Source organism: Leiobunum rupestre, chromosome 6 (assembly GCF_980474605.1).
Source record: "Leiobunum rupestre chromosome 6, qqLeiRupe1.1.hap1, whole genome shotgun sequence".
In the NCBI taxonomy this organism is placed as follows: Eukaryota; Metazoa; Arthropoda; class Arachnida; order Opiliones; family Sclerosomatidae; genus Leiobunum; species Leiobunum rupestre.
In genome coordinates, this window is record NC_143389.1 from 3,901,309 (window position 1) to 3,928,641 (window position 27,333).

Sequence of the window (27,333 nt, forward strand, 5' to 3'; positions counted from 1 at the left end):
AGATCCTAGGTATATAATTAATTTATTTCCATTTTTTTTCAGGTTAAAAAAAAACATTACGGGTTGAGTAAACAATGTTGCGCATAAAAATAAGTATAGTTAAAGTTTAAAATTTTAAAATTAAATTTTACCGAGAAGGTTTCCCTTTTTTTGATGTTTTTACGGGAGTGGTGCTTCTTCTACGTTTGGAGTAGCTGTTGAGGAGCTCTTCAATCTCCTCTTGGAAACTGTCGAGGCTTATATTCATCTGGTTGCAATGTGAGGAAGGTTCCATTGCAACACGCTTGTGGAGGATTTGAAGCTCCGTTCTGGTAAGTTTTGTAAGGTCGGGTCTCGTAACATTCGTCCAGGTAGTTGGATCCCACCTGGGCCCGGTAGTTGTAGTGGTCTCGTTGTCGCTAGTCTCGGAGTCGGTATGATTAGGTTCACTGTTTGGTGCTTCAGGTTTATTTTCAGGTTCGTTAGGTTGTGGCGGCGTTTTCAGGGCATCGGAGTATTGGCTGGTTTGGACTGGAGGTGCTGCGTTCTTGTTGGAAGGTTCCGGTGACATCAACGTCCAGCTCTCTTCAGAGCCTCTGGAGTCGTCAGCTGTGGTAAGTATTTGTGGTTTACTTGGTTGGTTTACTTGATTTTCTTCTAGGTTGGCGGCCTCGGCCTCTTGGTCAGGTTTACTGGAGTCGGCTACATTCTGCGGTTGTGATATTGCTGTCGGGTTGTCATCGGCTAATGGCGTCTGGACGTTCTCGGGCTCGAGGTTCGGAGACAGACCCTGGCCCTCAAGCTGAATTGGGTGTCTTTCTGCTTGTGGTGACTTCTTTTTTTCACAGGATGAAGCCATGTGACCTTCTTCTTCACAAAAGAAACATTTTTTTACTACGCCTCGATAGTAAACTAATGCGCGGCTACGCCCGAAAAACAAAACGTTGGGAATCGATTTTTCCATTATGATTTTGACCGAACGGTCTCCGTTTTTTACACCTTTCAGCTGGGGATATTCATCGAAGCGGTAGGTTTTAACGTTACCATACTGTCGGAGGGTACTGATAACTGCATCCCATTGGATCCACTTTGGTAGGTTCTTGACTGTAATCCAAATCCCTTCATCATCCATTGAGGTAAGTTTCCATTTTTTTCCATTCGTTTTTAGGTCATCACAGGAGAGTGCTTGCTGGAGAAAGGCCAGGGTCGTAAACGTTATCAAGTAAATTTCTTTACCCATAGGTTGTAGAGTATCTATACTCTTAGGTCCAAGGTGGTCGTAGATGGTCTGAGCCACGTCTAGGAAGCCGGCATCGACTTCCAGCCGAGCCGTTCTTTTCTTCTCCTCCGTAGCCATTTCAGGCTAGGAGAGTGTCGTCTGGTGAGAGAAGCCCCAAGCAGGAGCAGCGTCGATGGAGCACGTCAGCAGGAACGGCAGGTAAGTACCAGGTAAGTACTTTCAGGAACAGCGTCAGGATAGCAGCAGAATGGATCGGCACTGGAACAACTCATGCGGCAAGGCAGGAACACTCGCCTTTAAAGGCGTAGAAACACTTCTCGCCCCCCGACTAAGATCTCGGTATAGCACTATTGAAAACAGATACTACACTTTGATCTTAGCCAAAAGGCCGAGAAGCGATAACCCGCTAGGAGCCGTCACTGTTTAACAAAGTAAAAAGAGAGAATTCGAGCATTTCAAATATTTCATAATTACGTCACCGAATGTTGGTCCTGGTGGGAGATGACAACGTTTGTAGCCATCGCGCGAACAAAGGAGAAGACGATATCTTGAATCCGTGAAATAGAGGTACACCGCCAGGCCCGGACTGGCACTTTTGGGGTCATCGGCTAGAGACAGTAGAGTGGGCCACTTTACCGGGCCGTATGGAAAAAAAATCTAAATGGTGGTTTATAGGACCATAAATAACGTATTAAGTGTACTAGATTCTACGTGAAACGTCAAACGCGTTTAAATGACCATTTAGGAAAAATTTATTATAAGCGAATAGAGCGTTCTATAAAAGTGGACCATAACCGGTCACTTTTCATACAGACTATAGAGCTGGTTCAGCAGGACTAACAACTTTTGTTATTCTTTGGTTTAAGAGAATTCGGCTTATGTCCTGTCTTTATATGAATATTTTAGAGACGTACCTTTTAGGAGTTGTAGGAGGCACCCTAGGTGTTGAAGTATGTTTGGGGTTAAGGATATTTTCATGATCTAAGTTTCATCTTAAACACGTGGATTTGGGACTAGTATTTTCTAGAATTTTGCTTATTTGCCATCATACATTTATTACAAAAATCATTTAAAATAAGAAAAAAGGCGCGGAAAGCAAAGCCGGAAATATGTGAAGCCTAGGCTAGCAACTACGCTACTAATAAAAATTGACTGCTCTCAATTTCTTACGGGTTTGCCAGATAAATATATTTCTCTAAGACGAAAAACCGGCCAAACCTTCACCTCCTCCGAACTCCAAAGGGGGAAAGCACACCACACCAATTTTATAGATTCGTAAACGCGCCTTCCCAATCGACCGCCATCACCTTACAGTCTACGGGGAGGGTGATGAAAAAACTGGTTTGGGGGGGGGGGGATGAAATTTCTGCGGTAAAGGGCTTGCTCGTTGGTTGTCTGTACGATAATATCGGCGCCCAGTAAACGTTTCTAAAAAGAGTGTATAGAACGTTCTATTGGAGCCGCATGCAGCCGGTGGCCCTCGGCGATCACCAACCTACCAGGACCTGGCTAGTCGCGGCTTGTCCACCGCTATCAATTACACTCTAGCGGCAACGGCCATATCACGCTGAATACACCGGTTCTCGTCTGATCACCGAAGTTAAGCAGCGTCGAGCGCGGTCAGTACTTGGGAGGGAGACCACCTGGGAACACCGCGTGCCGTTGGCTACTCATTTATTTTCGCGGGATGGGATTTGCGTCTTTTAACAGGAAAATACCTTCATCCTATCATTTTGACGCTGCTTTTTTATGCAATTAAAAGTTCGCCCAGACGATAATATTATTTCGGTCAACTCTTGGCCTTTTTTTAACAACTGGCAGCATCTTTCCGTGAATAAAATACATGTTAGTATCAAAATTGAACAAAATAAAATGGCGAGAAAATTGGTTTTCATTTTATTCTACTTAAGGCTTGTACTTAAAATAGTACTAACTTACTTACTTACTTACTTACTTACTTACTTACTTACTAACTAACTAACTAACTAACTAACTAACTAACTAACTAACTAACTAATTAACTAACTAACTAACTAACTAACTAATTAACTAACTAACTAACTAACTAACTAACTAACTAACGTTTATCTCTAAACAAAAACATTTCCGCGGTAAAATCCACTCTGAAATGGCCTTTTCTGGTTTTGGAATGAAGTCCTAAGTTAAAATTTTATTAACAAATTCTAATTGTGAAATATATTTTTTGTTCTAAATTTTAATCTTAAATGTAATTTAAATAGTTGAATCTAAAAAAGGACTTTTGGAAAATGTTTTATAGAAGGTTTTATCATGGGACAGCCGCATGGATTAGGGGAGTAACCCAAAAATACAAAATATCAAAACAAACCACGAAATTAAATAATAAAACGGAGACAGAGATATATTTTTTAAACAAAATAATATAGCTAACTTTTATCTATTAATTGTTTTAGGTGATGTAGTTTATGTAAAATATAAAAATGAACCTTGGCACAATATAAATTTAATGTCATGTTTTATTGATACTTAGAAAAAGTAACAAACATTTCAAAAGTCAGATCTTTGAGATCATTATTAAAAAAATATAACATTTTAAATCCGAACTCCTCTATAAATATTAAAATTATAAATTCCTAATCTACTTTAACAAAAGATATATCATATTAAGTTTAATACTATTAATGTTAGGAATAATCATGACTTTGAGATAAATAGAACAAAAATGTTTAATTCCAAATATAGTTAATTATAGAGCAATATATAATAAATGATTTTGTACTTACCAAAAATAAGCCTTGCCACTTTATATCTTGGTAATGTAGCTGCCGCGGGCGGCGGGCCCCCGGCGGCGACTCACTGTCCACGGAAGACGGGAAGAGAGAAAAAATGGAGAGGGGCTTATTTCGTGTTTTCTCTTTACGCGGAACATCTTGGCTGGAACCCAATGACCTAAAAATGAGGGGCGCGCTGTCTCTACCCACCATACCGAAACCCGCGAATTTACGTTATGAAAACCGGTTCCTTCAGCCAACCACTTAGAACATGCACGATTTACGAACCTTGGGTTACGAATAAAACCACAGGAATAACACAGAACAACCTCTTTTCGCGCCTTTATTTTACCCCTCTTACTTGCCTCCCGCTCGTCGGCCATTGCCTCTGCCCTAAACGGGGAGTCTAGCATCCACTCCTTGGGTATCCATAATGGAGGAGAGGACTGAAAGGGGGAAAACCAAGCATGGACGCGCCCAGGAAAATACCAAGGAGGATAGGAAGGGAGGCGAAGTAGGAGGGATGAACGCGGCAGCATCCTTGTAAGAAGCTTAGCGGCGGGAAAATTTCGGAAAAATGGCGGCTAGACGTAGCGTAGCTGCCGCAATCTTGCCGCCATTCATCCCTCCTACTTCGCCTCCCTTCCTATCCTCCGTGAAAATACCGCGAAAAAGAGTGTATAACTAGGTAAAAGAAAATTCAAAAACTGGAATCTTTCCGATTCTTCATTATTAACTATTCGACAATAAGGATTTTACCACTTATGACGTCAGAGGGGCAATATATTATAATAAAGAAATATATATAAAGACAGCCAAATAACATTTCCCGGAAATACTGTGTTGCGCAGTGCGCCATTATAAGAGCGTTTGATTTTTGATTTCAAGAGAGAAGTGGGCCGATCCCGGATTTACTGCAATACCAGGCCGACCCGTGGCGGAGGTGGAGCAAGCTCCGACCACTCCGCCGCCGTCCAAAAATAAGTTTAATATCTTGGGCCCCGATGGGACCCGTATCAGATATTAAGCTGATAAGAACAGATACTTTTAATTGTTTATTAAAAGATTGTCGTTTTTACATTGGTCATTTTTACATACGTTATATTTGTTCGCGTTTTAATTAGTTAAATTATCGCGAACAAGGCTAGTTCATAATCCGTCGAGGTAAGTATTCTTTTTTTTTATAGTTTCTAAGCATATAATTAATTTTTCTTTTTCTAGGTTTAAAACATCAAGAGTTAAGTAAAGTTAAAAACTTTAAAACAAAACACTATAAATGATCGGGATAAAAACTGAATTTTAAAATAAAAGTGACAAATAAAATATATGAATAATACATTAAAATATACTTAAAAAAAATATATTAAAAATGTATCAGAAATATATTTACAGAAATTCAGTATGTGACGTATTCGTTATACATATCTTTCTCAGGTGTGGATTTGGTGACGCTGGCGAATGTCTTTTCTTCGTTTTGTGTTTTTCCCTTCTTGGTTGCTTTTGCTGGAGAGTTGGGCATACGTCTTTTTGAGAATTTTCCCTGTTCCTTGGTTACGAGTGTGATAAACATCTGCTTCCTTATATCGTTTATTTCGTCAGTATTCTTGAGGTACTCCATGAATTCTTTAAGTTGTGCCTGGGAGTAGTTCCTGATGTCTTCTAGTATTTCCGGGCTGACGTATAGGTCGCTGTTATGATCCTCCTTGATCTTCTCATCTGTCTGGGACGGGTCGACAATGTCCACTTCCTGAACGTGCTCGGACCTCTCAGTTGTTTCCATCTCCTGGTTTTCTGTGACTGCCCGCGCTTCGGCTTCCTTCCTGGCCTGTTTCACTTCGCAGGAGGACACTGTGTGTCCCTCCTTGTCGCAAAAGAAACATTTCTTTACGACTCCCTGGTAGTAGACAAGCGCTCTGCTGCGTCCGAAATAAAGTACGTTTGGTATGGTTTTTTCGATTTTAATTTTCACTGATCTGTCGCCATTTTTAAGTCCTTTAAGTTGAGGGTATTCGTCGAGTCGGTGTGCTTTGATGGTGCCATAGTGTCGCATAGTGGTAAGTATAGAGTCCCATTGGATCCAAGAGGGTAGATTCTTGATAGTCACCCAGACGCCGTCGTCTTCGACGCTGGTAAGTCGGCAGGGTTGATTGTTGATTTCGAGGTCGTTGTAGGAGAGCGCTTGTTGCAAGAAGGCCAGGGTCGTAAATGTAATTAAAAATTTTTCTTTACCAACAGGTTGGAGAGTGTCAAGGCAGTCAGAGCCGAGTTTATCATTGAAGGTCCGAGCGACGTCCAGGAATCCGGCGTCGACTTCGAGCCGGGCTGTCCGCTTTTTCACCTCAGCAGCCATAAAGGCTGTGGAGAGGTCGTCAGGTGGAGGTAAGTCCCAAAAAGGAACAGCGTCAGGTACCAATGGCAGGAAACAGCCAAGTCAGGATACGGCGTGGGGACCCGGAACAGCGGCGACAGGTAAGTAGCAGCAGAACCAGGATCGGCAGTGGAATCAGGAACAGCAGAGGAACCGGAAACAGCAGCGGCAGCTTCAGAATCAGGAACAGGAACAGGAACGTCAGGATACTGGCAGGTAAGTCAGCATCGCAGGAACAGGCTGAGAAGCGTATACGTCGCTTAACGGCCTTTCGGCCAAGATTTCAGCGAAATAGCTGGAAACAGATACTACACTTTGATCTTAGCCAAAAGGCCGAGAAGCGATAACCCGCTAGGAGCCGTCACTGTTTAACAAAGTAAAAAGAGAGAATTCGAGCATTTCAAATATTTCATAATTACGTCACCGAATGTTGGTCCTGGTGGGAGATGACAACGTTTGTAGCCATCGCGCGAACAAAGGAGAAGACGATATCTTGAATCCGTGAAATAGAGGTACACCGCCAGGCCCGGACTGGCACTTTTGGGGTCATCGGCTAGAGACAGTAGAGTGGGCCACTTTACCGGGCCGTATGGAAAAAAAATCTAAATGGTGGTTTATAGGACCATAAATAACGTATTAAGTGTACTAGATTCTACGTGAAACGTCAAACGCGTTTAAATGACCATTTAGGAAAAATTTATTATAAGCGAATAGAGCGTTCTATAAAAGTGGACCATAACCGGTCACTTTTCATACAGACTATAGAGCTGGTTCAGCAGGACTAACAACTTTTGTTATTCTTTGGTTTAAGAGAATTCGGCTTATGTCCTGTCTTTATATGAATATTTTAGAGACGTACCTTTTAGGAGTTGTAGGAGGCACCCTAGGTGTTGAAGTATGTTTGGGGTTAAGGATATTTTCATGATCTAAGTTTCATCTTAAACACGTGGATTTGGGACTAGTATTTTCTAGAATTTTGCTTATTTGCCATCATACATTTATTACAAAAATCATTTAAAATAAGAAAAAAGGCGCGGAAAGCAAAGCCGGAAATATGTGAAGCCTAGGCTAGCAACTACGCTACTAATAAAAATTGACTGCTCTCAATTTCTTACGGGTTTGCCAGATAAATATATTTCTCTAAGACGAAAAACCGGCCAAACCTTCACCTCCTCCGAACTCCAAAGGGGGAAAGCACACCACACCAATTTTATAGATTCGTAAACGCGCCTTCCCAATCGACCGCCATCACCTTACAGTCTACGGGGAGGGTGATGAAAAAACTGGTTTGGGGGGGGGGGGGGATGAAATTTCTGCGGTAAAGGGCTTGCTCGTTGGTTGTCTGTACGATAATATCGGCGCCCAGTAAACGTTTCTAAAAAGAGTGTATAGAACGTTCTATTGGAGCCGCATGCAGCCGGTGGCCCTCGGCGATCACCAACCTACCAGGACCTGGCTAGTCGCGGCTTGTCCACCGCTATCAATTACACTCTAGCGGCAACGGCCATATCACGCTGAATACACCGGTTCTCGTCTGATCACCGAAGTTAAGCAGCGTCGAGCGCGGTCAGTACTTGGGAGGGAGACCACCTGGGAACACCGCGTGCCGTTGGCTACTCATTTATTTTCGCGGGATGGGATTTGCGTCTTTTAACAGGAAAATACCTTCATCCTATCATTTTGACGCTGCTTTTTTATGCAATTAAAAGTTCGCCCAGACGATAATATTATTTCGGTCAACTCTTGGCCTTTTTTTAACAACTGGCAGCATCTTTCCGTGAATAAAATACATGTTAGTATCAAAATTGAACAAAATAAAATGGCGAGAAAATTGGTTTTCATTTTATTCTACTTAAGGCTTGTACTTAAAATAGTACTAACTTACTTACTTACTTACTTACTTACTTACTTACTTACTAACTAACTAACTAACTAACTAACTAACTAACTAACTAACTAACTAATTAACTAACTAACTAACTAACTAATTAACTAACTAACTAACTAACTAACTAACTAACGTTTATCTCTAAACAAAAACATTTCCGCGGTAAAATCCACTCTGAAATGGCCTTTTCTGGTTTTGGAATGAAGTCCAAAGTTAAAATTTTATTAACAAATTCTAATTGTGAAATATATTTTTTGTTCTAAATTTTAATCTTAAATGTAATTTAAATAGTTGAATCTAAAAAAGGACTTTTGGAAAATGTTTTATAGAAGGTTTTATCATGGGACAGCCGCATGGATTAGGGGAGTAACCCAAAAATACAAAATATCAAAACAAACCACGAAATTAAATAATAAAACGGAGACAGAGATATATTTTTTAAACAAAATAATATAGCTAACTTTTATCTATTAATTGTTTTAGGTGATGTAGTTTATGTAAAATATAAAAATGAACCTTGGCACAATATAAATTTAATGTCATGTTTTATTGATACTTAGAAAAAGTAACAAACATTTCAAAAGTCAGATCTTTGAGATCATTATTAAAAAAATATAACATTTTAAATCCGAACTCCTCTATAAATATTAAAATTATAAATTCCTAATCTACTTTAACAAAAGATATATCATATTAAGTTTAATACTATTAATGTTAGGAATAATCATGACTTTGAGATAAATAGAACAAAAATGTTTAATTCCAAATATAGTTAATTATAGAGCAATATATAATAAATGATTTTGTACTTACCAAAAATAAGCCTTGCCACTTTATATCTTGGTAATGTAGCTGCCGCGGGCGGCGGGCCCCCGGCGGCGACTCACTGTCCACGGAAGACGGGAAGAGAGAAAAAATGGAGAGGGGCTTATTTCGTGTTTTCTCTTTACGCGGAACATCTTGGCTGGAACCCAATGACCTAAAAATGAGGGGCGCGCTGTCTCTACCCACCATACCGAAACCCGCGAATTTACGTTATGAAAACCGGTTCCTTCAGCCAACCACTTAGAACATGCACGATTTACGAACCTTGGGTTACGAATAAAACCACAGGAATAACACAGAACAACCTCTTTTCGCGCCTTTATTTTACCCCTCTTACTTGCCTCCCGCTCGTCGGCCATTGCCTCTGCCCTAAACGGGGAGTCTAGCATCCACTCCTTGGGTATCCATAATGGAGGAGAGGACTGAAAGGGGGAAAACCAAGCATGGACGCGCCCAGGAAAATACCAAGGAGGATAGGAAGGGAGGCGAAGTAGGAGGGATGAACGCGGCAGCATCCTTGTAAGAAGCTTAGCGGCGGGAAAATTTCGGAAAAATGGCGGCTAGACGTAGCGTAGCTGCCGCAATCTTGCCGCCATTCATCCCTCCTACTTCGCCTCCCTTCCTATCCTCCGTGAAAATACCGCGAAAAAGAGTGTATAACTAGGTAAAAGAAAATTCAAAAACTGGAATCTTTCCGATTCTTCATTATTAACTATTCGACAATAAGGATTTTACCACTTATGACGTCAGAGGGGCAATATATTATAATAAAGAAATATATATAAAGACAGCCAAATAACATTTCCCGGAAATACTGTGTTGCGCAGTGCGCCATTATAAGAGCGTTTGATTTTTGATTTCAAGAGAGAAGTGGGCCGATCCCGGATTTACTGCAATACCAGGCCGACCCGTGGCGGAGGTGGAGCAAGCTCCGACCACTCCGCCGCCGTCCAAAAATAAGTTTAATATCTTGGGCCCCGATGGGACCCGTATCAGATATTAAGCTGATAAGAACAGATACTACACTTTGATCTTAGCCAAAAGGCCGAGAAGCGATAACCCGCTAGGAGCCGTCACTGTTTAACAAAGTAAAAAGAGAGAATTCGAGCATTTCAAATATTTCATAATTACGTCACCGAATGTTGGTCCTGGTGGGAGATGACAACGTTTGTAGCCATCGCGCGAACAAAGGAGAAGACGATATCTTGAATCCGTGAAATAGAGGTACACCGCCAGGCCCGGACTGGCACTTTTGGGGTCATCGGCTAGAGACAGTAGAGTGGGCCACTTTACCGGGCCGTATGGAAAAAAAATCTAAATGGTGGTTTATAGGACCATAAATAACGTATTAAGTGTACTAGATTCTACGTGAAACGTCAAACGCGTTTAAATGACCATTTAGGAAAAATTTATTATAAGCGAATAGAGCGTTCTATAAAAGTGGACCATAACCGGTCACTTTTCATACAGACTATAGAGCTGGTTCAGCAGGACTAACAACTTTTGTTATTCTTTGGTTTAAGAGAATTCGGCTTATGTCCTGTCTTTATATGAATATTTTAGAGACGTACCTTTTAGGAGTTGTAGGAGGCACCCTAGGTGTTGAAGTATGTTTGGGGTTAAGGATATTTTCATGATCTAAGTTTCATCTTAAACACGTGGATTTGGGACTAGTATTTTCTAGAATTTTGCTTATTTGCCATCATACATTTATTACAAAAATCATTTAAAATAAGAAAAAAGGCGCGGAAAGCAAAGCCGGAAATATGTGAAGCCTAGGCTAGCAACTACGCTACTAATAAAAATTGACTGCTCTCAATTTCTTACGGGTTTGCCAGATAAATATATTTCTCTAAGACGAAAAACCGGCCAAACCTTCACCTCCTCCGAACTCCAAAGGGGGAAAGCACACCACACCAATTTTATAGATTCGTAAACGCGCCTTCCCAATCGACCGCCATCACCTTACAGTCTACGGGGAGGGTGATGAAAAAACTGGTTTGGGGGGGGGGGGGGATGAAATTTCTGCGGTAAAGGGCTTGCTCGTTGGTTGTCTGTACGATAATATCGGCGCCCAGTAAACGTTTCTAAAAAGAGTGTATAGAACGTTCTATTGGAGCCGCATGCAGCCGGTGGCCCTCGGCGATCACCAACCTACCAGGACCTGGCTAGTCGCGGCTTGTCCACCGCTATCAATTACACTCTAGCGGCAACGGCCATATCACGCTGAATACACCGGTTCTCGTCTGATCACCGAAGTTAAGCAGCGTCGAGCGCGGTCAGTACTTGGGAGGGAGACCACCTGGGAACACCGCGTGCCGTTGGCTACTCATTTATTTTCGCGGGATGGGATTTGCGTCTTTTAACAGGAAAATACCTTCATCCTATCATTTTGACGCTGCTTTTTTATGCAATTAAAAGTTCGCCCAGACGATAATATTATTTCGGTCAACTCTTGGCCTTTTTTTAACAACTGGCAGCATCTTTCCGTGAATAAAATACATGTTAGTATCAAAATTGAACAAAATAAAATGGCGAGAAAATTGGTTTTCATTTTATTCTACTTAAGGCTTGTACTTAAAATAGTACTAACTTACTTACTTACTTACTTACTTACTTACTTACTTACTAACTAACTAACTAACTAACTAACTAACTAACTAACTAACTAACTAATTAACTAACTAACTAACTAACTAACTAATTAACTAACTAACTAACTAACTAACTAACTAACTAACGTTTATCTCTAAACAAAAACATTTCCGCGGTAAAATCCACTCTGAAATGGCCTTTTCTGGTTTTGGAATGAAGTCCAAAGTTAAAATTTTATTAACAAATTCTAATTGTGAAATATATTTTTTGTTCTAAATTTTAATCTTAAATGTAATTTAAATAGTTGAATCTAAAAAAGGACTTTTGGAAAATGTTTTATAGAAGGTTTTATCATGGGACAGCCGCATGGATTAGGGGAGTAACCCAAAAATACAAAATATCAAAACAAACCACGAAATTAAATAATAAAACGGAGACAGAGATATATTTTTTAAACAAAATAATATAGCTAACTTTTATCTATTAATTGTTTTAGGTGATGTAGTTTATGTAAAATATAAAAATGAACCTTGGCACAATATAAATTTAATGTCATGTTTTATTGATACTTAGAAAAAGTAACAAACATTTCAAAAGTCAGATCTTTGAGATCATTATTAAAAAAATATAACATTTTAAATCCGAACTCCTCTATAAATATTAAAATTATAAATTCCTAATCTACTTTAACAAAAGATATATCATATTAAGTTTAATACTATTAATGTTAGGAATAATCATGACTTTGAGATAAATAGAACAAAAATGTTTAATTCCAAATATAGTTAATTATAGAGCAATATATAATAAATGATTTTGTACTTACCAAAAATAAGCCTTGCCACTTTATATCTTGGTAATGTAGCTGCCGCGGGCGGCGGGCCCCCGGCGGCGACTCACTGTCCACGGAAGACGGGAAGAGAGAAAAAATGGAGAGGGGCTTATTTCGTGTTTTCTCTTTACGCGGAACATCTTGGCTGGAACCCAATGACCTAAAAATGAGGGGCGCGCTGTCTCTACCCACCATACCGAAACCCGCGAATTTACGTTATGAAAACCGGTTCCTTCAGCCAACCACTTAGAACATGCACGATTTACGAACCTTGGGTTACGAATAAAACCACAGGAATAACACAGAACAACCTCTTTTCGCGCCTTTATTTTACCCCTCTTACTTGCCTCCCGCTCGTCGGCCATTGCCTCTGCCCTAAACGGGGAGTCTAGCATCCACTCCTTGGGTATCCATAATGGAGGAGAGGACTGAAAGGGGGAAAACCAAGCATGGACGCGCCCAGGAAAATACCAAGGAGGATAGGAAGGGAGGCGAAGTAGGAGGGATGAACGCGGCAGCATCCTTGTAAGAAGCTTAGCGGCGGGAAAATTTCGGAAAAATGGCGGCTAGACGTAGCGTAGCTGCCGCAATCTTGCCGCCATTCATCCCTCCTACTTCGCCTCCCTTCCTATCCTCCGTGAAAATACCGCGAAAAAGAGTGTATAACTAGGTAAAAGAAAATTCAAAAACTGGAATCTTTCCGATTCTTCATTATTAACTATTCGACAATAAGGATTTTACCACTTATGACGTCAGAGGGGCAATATATTATAATAAAGAAATATATATAAAGACAGCCAAATAACATTTCCCGGAAATACTGTGTTGCGCAGTGCGCCATTATAAGAGCGTTTGATTTTTGATTTCAAGAGAGAAGTGGGCCGATCCCGGATTTACTGCAATACCAGGCCGACCCGTGGCGGAGGTGGAGCAAGCTCCGACCACTCCGCCGCCGTCCAAAAATAAGTTTAATATCTTGGGCCCCGATGGGACCCGTATCAGATATTAAGCTGATAAGAACAGATACTACACTTTGATCTTAGCCAAAAGGCCGAGAAGCGATAACCCGCTAGGAGCCGTCACTGTTTAACAAAGTAAAAAGAGAGAATTCGAGCATTTCAAATATTTCATAATTACGTCACCGAATGTTGGTCCTGGTGGGAGATGACAACGTTTGTAGCCATCGCGCGAACAAAGGAGAAGACGATATCTTGAATCCGTGAAATAGAGGTACACCGCCAGGCCCGGACTGGCACTTTTGGGGTCATCGGCTAGAGACAGTAGAGTGGGCCACTTTACCGGGCCGTATGGAAAAAAAATCTAAATGGTGGTTTATAGGACCATAAATAACGTATTAAGTGTACTAGATTCTACGTGAAACGTCAAACGCGTTTAAATGACCATTTAGGAAAAATTTATTATAAGCGAATAGAGCGTTCTATAAAAGTGGACCATAACCGGTCACTTTTCATACAGACTATAGAGCTGGTTCAGCAGGACTAACAACTTTTGTTATTCTTTGGTTTAAGAGAATTCGGCTTATGTCCTGTCTTTATATGAATATTTTAGAGACGTACCTTTTAGGAGTTGTAGGAGGCACCCTAGGTGTTGAAGTATGTTTGGGGTTAAGGATATTTTCATGATCTAAGTTTCATCTTAAACACGTGGATTTGGGACTAGTATTTTCTAGAATTTTGCTTATTTGCCATCATACATTTATTACAAAAATCATTTAAAATAAGAAAAAAGGCGCGGAAAGCAAAGCCGGAAATATGTGAAGCCTAGGCTAGCAACTACGCTACTAATAAAAATTGACTGCTCTCAATTTCTTACGGGTTTGCCAGATAAATATATTTCTCTAAGACGAAAAACCGGCCAAACCTTCACCTCCTCCGAACTCCAAAGGGGGAAAGCACACCACACCAATTTTATAGATTCGTAAACGCGCCTTCCCAATCGACCGCCATCACCTTACAGTCTACGGGGAGGGTGATGAAAAAACTGGTTTGGGGGGGGGGGGGGGATGAAATTTCTGCGGTAAAGGGCTTGCTCGTTGGTTGTCTGTACGATAATATCGGCGCCCAGTAAACGTTTCTAAAAAGAGTGTATAGAACGTTCTATTGGAGCCGCATGCAGCCGGTGGCCCTCGGCGATCACCAACCTACCAGGACCTGGCTAGTCGCGGCTTGTCCACCGCTATCAATTACACTCTAGCGGCAACGGCCATATCACGCTGAATACACCGGTTCTCGTCTGATCACCGAAGTTAAGCAGCGTCGAGCGCGGTCAGTACTTGGGAGGGAGACCACCTGGGAACACCGCGTGCCGTTGGCTACTCATTTATTTTCGCGGGATGGGATTTGCGTCTTTTAACAGGAAAATACCTTCATCCTATCATTTTGACGCTGCTTTTTTATGCAATTAAAAGTTCGCCCAGACGATAATATTATTTCGGTCAACTCTTGGCCTTTTTTTAACAACTGGCAGCATCTTTCCGTGAATAAAATACATGTTAGTATCAAAATTGAACAAAATAAAATGGCGAGAAAATTGGTTTTCATTTTATTCTACTTAAGGCTTGTACTTAAAATAGTACTAACTTACTTACTTACTTACTTACTTACTTACTTACTTACTAACTAACTAACTAACTAACTAACTAACTAACTAACTAATTAACTAACTAACTAACTAACTAACTAATTAACTAACTAACTAACTAACTAACTAACTAACTAACGTTTATCTCTAAACAAAAACATTTCCGCGGTAAAATCCACTCTGAAATGGCCTTTTCTGGTTTTGGAATGAAGTCCAAAGTTAAAATTTTATTAACAAATTCTAATTGTGAAATATATTTTTTGTTCTAAATTTTAATCTTAAATGTAATTTAAATAGTTGAATCTAAAAAAGGACTTTTGGAAAATGTTTTATAGAAGGTTTTATCATGGGACAGCCGCATGGATTAGGGGAGTAACCCAAAAATACAAAATATCAAAACAAACCACGAAATTAAATAATAAAACGGAGACAGAGATATATTTTTTAAACAAAATAATATAGCTAACTTTTATCTATTAATTGTTTTAGGTGATGTAGTTTATGTAAAATATAAAAATGAACCTTGGCACAATATAAATTTAATGTCATGTTTTATTGATACTTAGAAAAAGTAACAAACATTTCAAAAGTCAGATCTTTGAGATCATTATTAAAAAAATATAACATTTTAAATCCGAACTCCTCTATAAATATTAAAATTATAAATTCCTAATCTACTTTAACAAAAGATATATCATATTAAGTTTAATACTATTAATGTTAGGAATAATCATGACTTTGAGATAAATAGAACAAAAATGTTTAATTCCAAATATAGTTAATTATAGAGCAATATATAATAAATGATTTTGTACTTACCAAAAATAAGCCTTGCCACTTTATATCTTGGTAATGTAGCTGCCGCGGGCGGCGGGCCCCCGGCGGCGACTCACTGTCCACGGAAGACGGGAAGAGAGAAAAAATGGAGAGGGGCTTATTTCGTGTTTTCTCTTTACGCGGAACATCTTGGCTGGAACCCAATGACCTAAAAATGAGGGGCGCGCTGTCTCTACCCACCATACCGAAACCCGCGAATTTACGTTATGAAAACCGGTTCCTTCAGCCAACCACTTAGAACATGCACGATTTACGAACCTTGGGTTACGAATAAAACCACAGGAATAACACAGAACAACCTCTTTTCGCGCCTTTATTTTACCCCTCTTACTTGCCTCCCGCTCGTCGGCCATTGCCTCTGCCCTAAACGGGGAGTCTAGCATCCACTCCTTGGGTATCCATAATGGAGGAGAGGACTGAAAGGGGGAAAACCAAGCATGGACGCGCCCAGGAAAATACCAAGGAGGATAGGAAGGGAGGCGAAGTAGGAGGGATGAACGCGGCAGCATCCTTGTAAGAAGCTTAGCGGCGGGAAAATTTCGGAAAAATGGCGGCTAGACGTAGCGTAGCTGCCGCAATCTTGCCGCCATTCATCCCTCCTACTTCGCCTCCCTTCCTATCCTCCGTGAAAATACCGCGAAAAAGAGTGTATAACTAGGTAAAAGAAAATTCAAAAACTGGAATCTTTCCGATTCTTCATTATTAACTATTCGACAATAAGGATTTTACCACTTATGACGTCAGAGGGGCAATATATTATAATAAAGAAATATATATAAAGACAGCCAAATAACATTTCCCGGAAATACTGTGTTGCGCAGTGCGCCATTATAAGAGCGTTTGATTTTTGATTTCAAGAGAGAAGTGGGCCGATCCCGGATTTACTGCAATACCAGGCCGACCCGTGGCGGAGGTGGAGCAAGCTCCGACCACTCCGCCGCCGTCCAAAAATAAGTTTAATATCTTGGGCCCCGATGGGACCCGTATCAGATATTAAGCTGATAAGAACAGATACTTTTAATTGTTTATTAAAAGCTTCGTTTGATTTTACATATTTACATTTTTACATTTGTTATATTTGTTCGCGTTTTTAATTAGTTAAATTAGCGCGAACAAAGTCGGATAAGCTAAAAAAATCAAGTATTTACATTTTCTAATTTCTAGGAGTGTCCAAGTTCATATACGATCAAGGTAAGTATTTGTTTTCTTTTTTTCTATTTTTTCAGGTTTTAAAACATTTGAGTAAAATTAAAAAATTCAGTATGTAACGTAATCTGCGTAAAGATCTTGCTCCGGTGTGGTTTTGGTGGCGCTAGCGAATGTCTTCTCAACGTCTTCTGTCTTGCCTTTCTTTATTGATTTCCCTGGAGAGTTGGTCATTCGTCTTTTGGAGAATTTTTCCTGTTCCTTGTTCATCAGCGCGAAATACACTTGTTTCCTGCGGTCGCCTATTGTTTCGGTAGTCTCGAGGAATTCCCTAAAATCTCGTAGTTCTGCCTGTGAATAGTTCTTTAATTTCTCTAGTTGTTGCGGATGGACATATGTACTGTTGCTGCGTTTCTTGGGCTGGGGTTCCTGGTGGTCGCTGGGTGGGTCCGCCAATTCCGCTGATACCGTTGCGAGCTCTTGCTCCTTGGGTGCCACAATCTTTTCTTGGGTTTCCAAGCTTTCCCCTTCCTGGACGTGCTCGGACCTCTCGGTTGCTTCCTTTCTGGCCTTTTTTGCCTCGCATGCGGACGCCGTATGTCCCTCCTGGTCGCAGAAGAAACAGATACTACACTTTGATCTTAGCCAAAAGGCCGAGAAGCGATAACCCGCTAGGAGCCGTCACTGTTTAACAAAGTAAAAAGAGAGAATTCGAGCATTTCAAATATTTCATAATTACGTCACCGAATGTTGGTCCTGGTGGGAGATGACAACGTTTGTAGCCATCGCGCGAACAAAGGAGAAGACGATATCTTGAATCCGTGAAATAGAGGTACACCGCCAGGCCCGGACTGGCACTTTTGGGGTCATCGGCTAGAGACAGTAGAGTGGGCCACTTTACCGGGCCGTATGGAAAAAAAATCTAAATGGTGGTTTATAGGACCATAAATAACGTATTAAGTGTACTAGATTCTACGTGAAACGTCAAACGCGTTTAAATGACCATTTAGGAAAAATTTATTATAAGCGAATAGAGCGTTCTATAAAAGTGGACCATAACCGGTCACTTTTCATACAGACTATAGAGCTGGTTCAGCAGGACTAACAACTTTTGTTATTCTTTGGTTTAAGAGAATTCGGCTTATGTCCTGTCTTTATATGAATATTTTAGAGACGTACCTTTTAGGAGTTGTAGGAGGCACCCTAGGTGTTGAAGTATGTTTGGGGTTAAGGATATTTTCATGATCTAAGTTTCATCTTAAACACGTGGATTTGGGACTAGTATTTTCTAGAATTTTGCTTATTTGCCATCATACATTTATTACAAAAATCATTTAAAATAAGAAAAAAGGCGCGGAAAGCAAAGCCGGAAATATGTGAAGCCTAGGCTAGCAACTACGCTACTAATAAAAATTGACTGCTCTCAATTTCTTACGGGTTTGCCAGATAAATATATTTCTCTAAGACGAAAAACCGGCCAAACCTTCACCTCCTCCGAACTCCAAAGGGGGAAAGCACACCACACCAATTTTATAGATTCGTAAACGCGCCTTCCCAATCGACCGCCATCACCTTACAGTCTACGGGGAGGGTGATGAAAAAACTGGTTTGGGGGGGGGGGGGGGATGAAATTTCTGCGGTAAAGGGCTTGCTCGTTGGTTGTCTGTACGATAATATCGGCGCCCAGTAAACGTTTCTAAAAAGAGTGTATAGAACGTTCTATTGGAGCCGCATGCAGCCGGTGGCCCTCGGCGATCACCAACCTACCAGGACCTGGCTAGTCGCGGCTTGTCCACCGCTATCAATTACACTCTAGCGGCAACGGCCATATCACGCTGAATACACCGGTTCTCGTCTGATCACCGAAGTTAAGCAGCGTCGAGCGCGGTCAGTACTTGGGAGGGAGACCACCTGGGAACACCGCGTGCCGTTGGCTACTCATTTATTTTCGCGGGATGGGATTTGCGTCTTTTAACAGGAAAATACCTTCATCCTATCATTTTGACGCTGCTTTTTTATGCAATTAAAAGTTCGCCCAGACGATAATATTATTTCGGTCAACTCTTGGCCTTTTTTTAACAACTGGCAGCATCTTTCCGTGAATAAAATACATGTTAGTATCAAAATTGAACAAAATAAAATGGCGAGAAAATTGGTTTTCATTTTATTCTACTTAAGGCTTGTACTTAAAATAGTACTAACTTACTTACTTACTTACTTACTTACTTACTTACTTACTAACTAACTAACTAACTAACTAACTAACTAACTAACTAACTAACTAATTAACTAACTAACTAACTAACTAACTAATTAACTAACTAACTAACTAACTAACTAACTAACTAACGTTTATCTCTAAACAAAAACATTTCCGCGGTAAAATCCACTCTGAAATGGCCTTTTCTGGTTTTGGAATGAAGTCCAAAGTTAAAATTTTATTAACAAATTCTAATTGTGAAATATATTTTTTGTTCTAAATTTTAATCTTAAATGTAATTTAAATAGTTGAATCTAAAAAAGGACTTTTGGAAAATGTTTTATAGAAGGTTTTATCATGGGACAGCCGCATGGATTAGGGGAGTAACCCAAAAATACAAAATATCAAAACAAACCACGAAATTAAATAATAAAACGGAGACAGAGATATATTTTTTAAACAAAATAATATAGCTAACTTTTATCTATTAATTGTTTTAGGTGATGTAGTTTATGTAAAATATAAAAATGAACCTTGGCACAATATAAATTTAATGTCATGTTTTATTGATACTTAGAAAAAGTAACAAACATTTCAAAAGTCAGATCTTTGAGATCATTATTAAAAAAATATAACATTTTAAATCCGAACTCCTCTATAAATATTAAAATTATAAATTCCTAATCTACTTTAACAAAAGATATATCATATTAAGTTTAATACTATTAATGTTAGGAATAATCATGACTTTGAGATAAATAGAACAAAAATGTTTAATTCCAAATATAGTTAATTATAGAGCAATATATAATAAATGATTTTGTACTTACCAAAAATAAGCCTTGCCACTTTATATCTTGGTAATGTAGCTGCCGCGGGCGGCGGGCCCCCGGCGGCGACTCACTGTCCACGGAAGACGGGAAGAGAGAAAAAATGGAGAGGGGCTTATTTCGTGTTTTCTCTTTACGCGGAACATCTTGGCTGGAACCCAATGACCTAAAAATGAGGGGCGCGCTGTCTCTACCCACCATACCGAAACCCGCGAATTTACGTTATGAAAACCGGTTCCTTCAGCCAACCACTTAGAACATGCACGATTTACGAACCTTGGGTTACGAATAAAACCACAGGAATAACACAGAACAACCTCTTTTCGCGCCTTTATTTTACCCCTCTTACTTGCCTCCCGCTCGTCGGCCATTGCCTCTGCCCTAAACGGGGAGTCTAGCATCCACTCCTTGGGTATCCATAATGGAGGAGAGGACTGAAAGGGGGAAAACCAAGCATGGACGCGCCCAGGAAAATACCAAGGAGGATAGGAAGGGAGGCGAAGTAGGAGGGATGAACGCGGCAGCATCCTTGTAAGAAGCTTAGCGGCGGGAAAATTTCGGAAAAATGGCGGCTAGACGTAGCGTAGCTGCCGCAATCTTGCCGCCATTCATCCCTCCTACTTCGCCTCCCTTCCTATCCTCCGTGAAAATACCGCGAAAAAGAGTGTATAACTAGGTAAAAGAAAATTCAAAAACTGGAATCTTTCCGATTCTTCATTATTAACTATTCGACAATAAGGATTTTACCACTTATGACGTCAGAGGGGCAATATATTATAATAAAGAAATATATATAAAGACAGCCAAATAACATTTCCCGGAAATACTGTGTTGCGCAGTGCGCCATTATAAGAGCGTTTGATTTTTGATTTCAAGAGAGAAGTGGGCCGATCCCGGATTTACTGCAATACCAGGCCGACCCGTGGCGGAGGTGGAGCAAGCTCCGACCACTCCGCCGCCGTCCAAAAATAAGTTTAATATCTTGGGCCCCGATGGGACCCGTATCAGATATTAAGCTGATAAGAACAGATACTGAATTTGTTTATTTAAAATTCGTTGTCATGGTTACAAGTGTCCGCGTTATTAAAAAATTTAAATTATCGCGAACACTGTTTTACACAAAAAAATCCAGAATTTCTGACGTCGCCTCTATCGTTAAAAGGTAAGTATTTACAATTATTCAAGTATAAACGGGACTAAAACAATTTAAAATACAAAAGAGTTACTTTTTCACTGATTTGTTTTGGTCAAGGTAAGTGGTTTTTCTTTTGATTACACATTCTAAGCATATTTTTTAGTTTTAACAATTTTCTTTTCATTTTTACAGGGTAAACAGGATCCGAGGTAAGTATACGGTAAGTATTACATTTAAGCATACCATTTTTTTTTAAACTATAGACATTTAATATTTACAAAATCAAAACTTTAAATAATGTAAAGTTAAAAGCGTATTAAAACTAAAGATAAAACTTAAAGAGTCATTAAAAACATATTTACATATCATATTCAGGGCCTATTTTTTCCCTTTTTTGATGTGCGATTCTGATGGGGAAGACTGTGGTCGTTTCCTGCGACTTTGCAAGGTGAGGCGCGCTTCAGTCAGTGATTCTTCACGCCATCTAAGTATTTCTGGTGACTCTGTGACCAAGCTTCGTGCACGACGGCAAAAGTTCTCTATTTCCTGTTCGGTCATTGTCGACCAATTCCAATCTCGTTCGTAGATCGGTTCTTCATATGCTGGGTTTTTCGAAATGGGAAAGAGCTCTAGAACAGGTGTGTGCTGTGGCGGAGTCTTTACTGCGTTTGCGTAGCCGTTGGACATTTGCGGCAAATCAGATGGTTTAAGGGAAGATCCTGGCGAAGAGAGACTCCAACCATCTTCACCCCCCTCGAAACATCCTGCTTCCGGTACAGATTCTTCCATCTGTTCTTCGTGGACGGCAGCGTCTGTGATAGCTGCCCTTTTCTGTGGTGGTGGTGTGGTTTCGTTCCCCAGATTGACAGCGTCTTCGGGGGCCGGAATATGGCCCTGGATGACCGAATTTTCTGGAGCTGGTGGCGCCTTTCTTTTCTTCTTAGGACAATCCCGAACCTGATGACTGTCTTTACGACAGTAGAAGCACATTCTTTGGACACCTTGATAAACGAGCTGAATGCGATGTCCGCTGATGGTCATCAGGTTCGGGATTGGGCTCTTGACCTTGACTTCAAGGCGGCGATTTCCGTTTCGGACATCTTTAAGCGGGCCTTTCTGGAAGGTTTCCCATGTTTCCGACACCACTTCGCAGTAGTTCCTCAAAGCGGCTCGCAGGAACGGTAGATCCCACCAGCAAGGCGCATCCTTCATAGTGATCTGAGTCACCGGGTCTGCAACTCCAATGATACTTAGATGTTTGTCGCCGACAATTATACCGGCATCAACGGCCTTCTGATAACAGATGGCGTCCTTGAAAGTGATCTGACATTCAGATTTAGCCAGCATCTGAAATACTGTGATGCTCTTGGGGCCAATGCAGTCGAAAAGAGCTACAGCCAAATCTTCTACATTGACCCCGTCGAACTTGATTCTTGCCGTGGCCTTCTTGGAGGACGAAGGCCCGGACTGTGGTTTGCACGGCAGCGACGACACGGCAGGCATGGCGACGATGGTGGTGACCGCCGAAGCGGAAACCGGATACTCAGGAACCGCTGGGATGAGCCAAACAGCGACTGGAACGCAGGAGCAGGAACAGGAACTTCAACTGGAACAGGATCTGGGTCGGTGTAGAATGCCGACTCAGCTTGGCAGATAGACGAGCAGGTACGTATAACTCGCCTTAAAGGCGTATAAACACTTCTCGCCCCCCGACTAAGATCTCGGTATAGAACTATTGGAAACAGATACTACACTTTGATCTTAGCCAAAAGGCCGAGAAGCGATAACCCGCTAGGAGCCGTCACTGTTTAACAAAGTAAAAAGAGAGAATTCGAGCATTTCAAATATTTCATAATTACGTCACCGAATGTTGGTCCTGGTGGGAGATGACAACGTTTGTAGCCATCGCGCGAACAAAGGAGAAGACGATATCTTGAATCCGTGAAATAGAGGTACACCGCCAGGCCCGGACTGGCACTTTTGGGGTCATCGGCTAGAGACAGTAGAGTGGGCCACTTTACCGGGCCGTATGGAAAAAAAATCTAAATGGTGGTTTATAGGACCATAAATAACGTATTAAGTGTACTAGATTCTACGTGAAACGTCAAACGCGTTTAAATGACCATTTAGGAAAAATTTATTATAAGCGAATAGAGCGTTCTATAAAAGTGGACCATAACCGGTCACTTTTCATACAGACTATAGAGCTGGTTCAGCAGGACTAACAACTTTTGTTATTCTTTGGTTTAAGAGAATTCGGCTTATGTCCTGTCTTTATATGAATATTTTAGAGACGTACCTTTTAGGAGTTGTAGGAGGCACCCTAGGTGTTGAAGTATGTTTGGGGTTAAGGATATTTTCATGATCTAAGTTTCATCTTAAACACGTGGATTTGGGACTAGTATTTTCTAGAATTTTTCTTATTTGCCATCATACATTTATTACAAAAATCATTTAAAATAAGAAAAAAGGCGCGGAAAGCAAAGCCGGAAATATGTGAAGCCTAGGCTAGCAACTACGCTACTAATAAAAATTGACTGCTCTCAATTTCTTACGGGTTTGCCAGATAAATATATTTCTCTAAGACGAAAAACCGGCCAAACCTTCACCTCCTCCGAACTCCAAAGGGGGAAAGCACACCACACCAATTTTATAGATTCGTAAACGCGCCTTCCCAATCGACCGCCATCACCTTACAGTCTACGGGGAGGGTGATGAAAAAACTGGTTTGGGGGGGGGGGGGGGGGATGAAATTTCTGCGGTAAAGGGCTTGCTCGTTGGTTGTCTGTACGATAATATCGGCGCCCAGTAAACGTTTCTAAAAAGAGTGTATAGAACGTTCTATTGGAGCCGCATGCAGCCGGTGGCCCTCGGCGATCACCAACCTACCAGGACCTGGCTAGTCGCGGCTTGTCCACCGCTATCAATTACACTCTAGCGGCAACGGCCATATCACGCTGAATACACCGGTTCTCGTCTGATCACCGAAGTTAAGCAGCGTCGAGCGCGGTCAGTACTTGGGAGGGAGACCACCTGGGAACACCGCGTGCCGTTGGCTACTCATTTATTTTCGCGGGATGGGATTTGCGTCTTTTAACAGGAAAATACCTTCATCCTATCATTTTGACGCTGCTTTTTTATGCAATTAAAAGTTCGCCCAGACGATAATATTATTTCGGTCAACTCTTGGCCTTTTTTTAACAACTGGCAGCATCTTTCCGTGAATAAAATACATGTTAGTATCAAAATTGAACAAAATAAAATGGCGAGAAAATTGGTTTTCATTTTATTCTACTTAAGGCTTGTACTTAAAATAGTACTAACTTACTTACTTACTTACTTACTTACTTACTTACTTACTTACTAACTAACTAACTAACTAACTAACTAACTAACTAACTAACTAACTAACTAATTAACTAACTAACTAACTAACTAACTAATTAACTAACTAACTAACTAACTAACTAACTAACTAACGTTTATCTCTAAACAAAAACATTTCCGCGGTAAAATCCACTCTGAAATGGCCTTTTCTGGTTTTGGAATGAAGTCCAAAGTTAAAATTTTATTAACAAATTCTAATTGTGAAATATATTTTTTGTTCTAAATTTTAATCTTAAATGTAATTTAAATAGTTGAATCTAAAAAAGGACTTTTGGAAAATGTTTTATAGAAGGTTTTATCATGGGACAGCCGCATGGATTAGGGGAGTAACCCAAAAATACAAAATATCAAAACAAACCACGAAATTAAATAATAAAACGGAGACAGAGATATATTTTTTAAACAAAATAATATAGCTAACTTTTATCTATTAATTGTTTTAGGTGATGTAGTTTATGTAAAATATAAAAATGAACCTTGGCACAATATAAATTTAATGTCATGTTTTATTGATACTTAGAAAAAGTAACAAACATTTCAAAAGTCAGATCTTTGAGATCATTATTAAAAAAATATAACATTTTAAATCCGAACTCCTCTATAAATATTAAAATTATAAATTCCTAATCTACTTTAACAAAAGATATATCATATTAAGTTTAATACTATTAATGTTAGGAATAATCATGACTTTGAGATAAATAGAACAAAAATGTTTAATTCCAAATATAGTTAATTATAGAGCAATATATAATAAATGATTTTGTACTTACCAAAAATAAGCCTTGCCACTTTATATCTTGGTAATGTAGCTGCCGCGGGCGGCGGGCCCCCGGCGGCGACTCACTGTCCACGGAAGACGGGAAGAGAGAAAAAATGGAGAGGGGCTTATTTCGTGTTTTCTCTTTACGCGGAACATCTTGGCTGGAACCCAATGACCTAAAAATGAGGGGCGCGCTGTCTCTACCCACCATACCGAAACCCGCGAATTTACGTTATGAAAACCGGTTCCTTCAGCCAACCACTTAGAACATGCACGATTTACGAACCTTGGGTTACGAATAAAACCACAGGAATAACACAGAACAACCTCTTTTCGCGCCTTTATTTTACCCCTCTTACTTGCCTCCCGCTCGTCGGCCATTGCCTCTGCCCTAAACGGGGAGTCTAGCATCCACTCCTTGGGTATCCATAATGGAGGAGAGGACTGAAAGGGGGAAAACCAAGCATGGACGCGCCCAGGAAAATACCAAGGAGGATAGGAAGGGAGGCGAAGTAGGAGGGATGAACGCGGCAGCATCCTTGTAAGAAGCTTAGCGGCGGGAAAATTTCGGAAAAATGGCGGCTAGACGTAGCGTAGCTGCCGCAATCTTGCCGCCATTCATCCCTCCTACTTCGCCTCCCTTCCTATCCTCCGTGAAAATACCGCGAAAAAGAGTGTATAACTAGGTAAAAGAAAATTCAAAAACTGGAATCTTTCCGATTCTTCATTATTAACTATTCGACAATAAGGATTTTACCACTTATGACGTCAGAGGGGCAATATATTATAATAAAGAAATATATATAAAGACAGCCAAATAACATTTCCCGGAAATACTGTGTTGCGCAGTGCGCCATTATAAGAGCGTTTGATTTTTGATTTCAAGAGAGAAGTGGGCCGATCCCGGATTTACTGCAATACCAGGCCGACCCGTGGCGGAGGTGGAGCAAGCTCCGACCACTCCGCCGCCGTCCAAAAATAAGTTTAATATCTTGGGCCCCGATGGGACCCGTATCAGATATTAAGCTGATAAGAACAGATACTGAAATTGTTTATTAATGAAGGACAAATATATACAGATACAGATCTTTCAATAGATCATGGACAGAAATTGATTCGCATTAATTAGGTATTTACATTAATTGGACTGAAATTTAAAAAGGGGTTCAAACGGGTAGTTTAATTTTATCGTTTGAGATGCAGGCTAGGTTAATTTAACATTTAATATTCCAGGTAAGTTTAATTGTGACGTATTAGTTTTCAGGTGAGTAGAAGTTTAACATTTTTTTCAGATAAGTTTAAATTTATTCATATAAATTTTTCAGGTAAGTTTAAAGTTAACTATCAAAATTTTCATTTTTGTCAGGGAAGATTAACGTTTTTCAGTTAAATTTAAAAAATGTTCAGGTGAGTTTAACATTTTTCCAGCTGGGTTTAACATTTTTTCCAGGTAAGTTTAAAATTTTTTCCAGGTAAGTTTAACATTTTTTCCAGGTGAGTTTAACAGTTTTTTCAGATAAGTGTAACATTTTTTAAGGTTAGGTTAGTTTAACATTTTTGTCAGGTAAGTGTAACATATTTTCAGGTAGGTTTAATATTTTTCCAGGTAAGTTTAACATTTTTCCAGGTAAGTTTAGAATTTTTCCAGGTAAGTTTAACAGTTTTTTCAGGTAAGTTTCATTGTTTTCAGGTAAGTTTAAAAAATTTTAAGGTAAATTTAACATTTTTTTGCAGGTATTCTTATACCTTTTTAAACGTTATACTATTTTCAGGTATGTTCATTGTCTTAAAATATGGTTAATTTTAAAACAACAACGAAATTTCACCGCCATTATCGGTGACGAAAGGCTTTAAGTCGTGGCACCACAGTTCTCGGAATTTTCCTTTCGTGAACCGAAGTCGGTCCGCACGAGCACGCGCGGCGAGGAGGTTTCGGACACGGTGCATGACCACGGTG

The 27,333-nt window shown here is 40.1% G+C and overlaps 9 non-coding genes and 7 pseudogenes across 9 annotated transcripts; 6 read left to right on the forward strand and 10 right to left on the reverse strand.

The window, feature by feature from the left end:
* Nucleotides 1-1,451: 1,451 nt before the first annotated feature.
* Nucleotides 1,452-1,619, reverse strand: LOC149938406 (U2 spliceosomal RNA; annotated as a pseudogene).
* A 1,149-nt stretch (nucleotides 1,620-2,768) lies between these two features.
* Nucleotides 2,769-2,887, forward strand: LOC149938407 (5S ribosomal RNA). The gene has a single exon (XR_016482008.1). It is a non-coding gene; the product is annotated as a 5S ribosomal RNA (ribosomal RNA).
* Nucleotides 2,888-4,858: 1,971 nt separating this feature from the next.
* On the reverse strand, nucleotides 4,859-5,036 carry LOC149938408 (U2 spliceosomal RNA; annotated as a pseudogene).
* Nucleotides 5,037-6,528: 1,492 nt separating this feature from the next.
* On the reverse strand, nucleotides 6,529-6,682 carry LOC149938409 (U2 spliceosomal RNA; annotated as a pseudogene).
* A 1,151-nt stretch (nucleotides 6,683-7,833) lies between these two features.
* LOC149938410 (5S ribosomal RNA) lies at nucleotides 7,834-7,952 on the forward strand. The gene has a single exon (XR_016482009.1). It is a non-coding gene; the product is annotated as a 5S ribosomal RNA (ribosomal RNA).
* A 1,963-nt stretch (nucleotides 7,953-9,915) lies between these two features.
* Nucleotides 9,916-10,107, reverse strand: LOC149938411 (U2 spliceosomal RNA). Its single transcript, XR_016481484.1, has one exon. It is a non-coding gene; the product is annotated as a U2 spliceosomal RNA (small nuclear RNA).
* Nucleotides 10,108-11,258: 1,151 nt separating this feature from the next.
* LOC149938412 (5S ribosomal RNA) lies at nucleotides 11,259-11,377 on the forward strand. Its single transcript, XR_016482010.1, has one exon. It is a non-coding gene; the product is annotated as a 5S ribosomal RNA (ribosomal RNA).
* Nucleotides 11,378-13,348: 1,971 nt separating this feature from the next.
* Nucleotides 13,349-13,540, reverse strand: LOC149938413 (U2 spliceosomal RNA). Its single transcript, XR_016481485.1, has one exon. It is a non-coding gene; the product is annotated as a U2 spliceosomal RNA (small nuclear RNA).
* Nucleotides 13,541-14,692: 1,152 nt separating this feature from the next.
* LOC149938414 (5S ribosomal RNA) lies at nucleotides 14,693-14,811 on the forward strand. Its single transcript, XR_016482011.1, has one exon. It is a non-coding gene; the product is annotated as a 5S ribosomal RNA (ribosomal RNA).
* A 1,963-nt stretch (nucleotides 14,812-16,774) lies between these two features.
* LOC149938415 (U2 spliceosomal RNA) lies at nucleotides 16,775-16,954 on the reverse strand (annotated as a pseudogene).
* Nucleotides 16,955-17,614: 660 nt separating this feature from the next.
* LOC149938416 (U2 spliceosomal RNA) lies at nucleotides 17,615-17,726 on the reverse strand (annotated as a pseudogene).
* Nucleotides 17,727-18,878: 1,152 nt separating this feature from the next.
* Nucleotides 18,879-18,997, forward strand: LOC149938417 (5S ribosomal RNA). Its single transcript, XR_016482012.1, has one exon. It is a non-coding gene; the product is annotated as a 5S ribosomal RNA (ribosomal RNA).
* A 1,971-nt stretch (nucleotides 18,998-20,968) lies between these two features.
* On the reverse strand, nucleotides 20,969-21,144 carry LOC149938418 (U2 spliceosomal RNA; annotated as a pseudogene).
* Nucleotides 21,145-22,874: 1,730 nt separating this feature from the next.
* Nucleotides 22,875-23,011, reverse strand: LOC149938419 (U2 spliceosomal RNA; annotated as a pseudogene).
* A 1,154-nt stretch (nucleotides 23,012-24,165) lies between these two features.
* On the forward strand, nucleotides 24,166-24,284 carry LOC149938420 (5S ribosomal RNA). The gene has a single exon (XR_016482013.1). It is a non-coding gene; the product is annotated as a 5S ribosomal RNA (ribosomal RNA).
* A 1,979-nt stretch (nucleotides 24,285-26,263) lies between these two features.
* On the reverse strand, nucleotides 26,264-26,451 carry LOC149938421 (U2 spliceosomal RNA). The gene has a single exon (XR_016481614.1). It is a non-coding gene; the product is annotated as a U2 spliceosomal RNA (small nuclear RNA).
* Nucleotides 26,452-27,333: the final 882 nt, after the last annotated feature.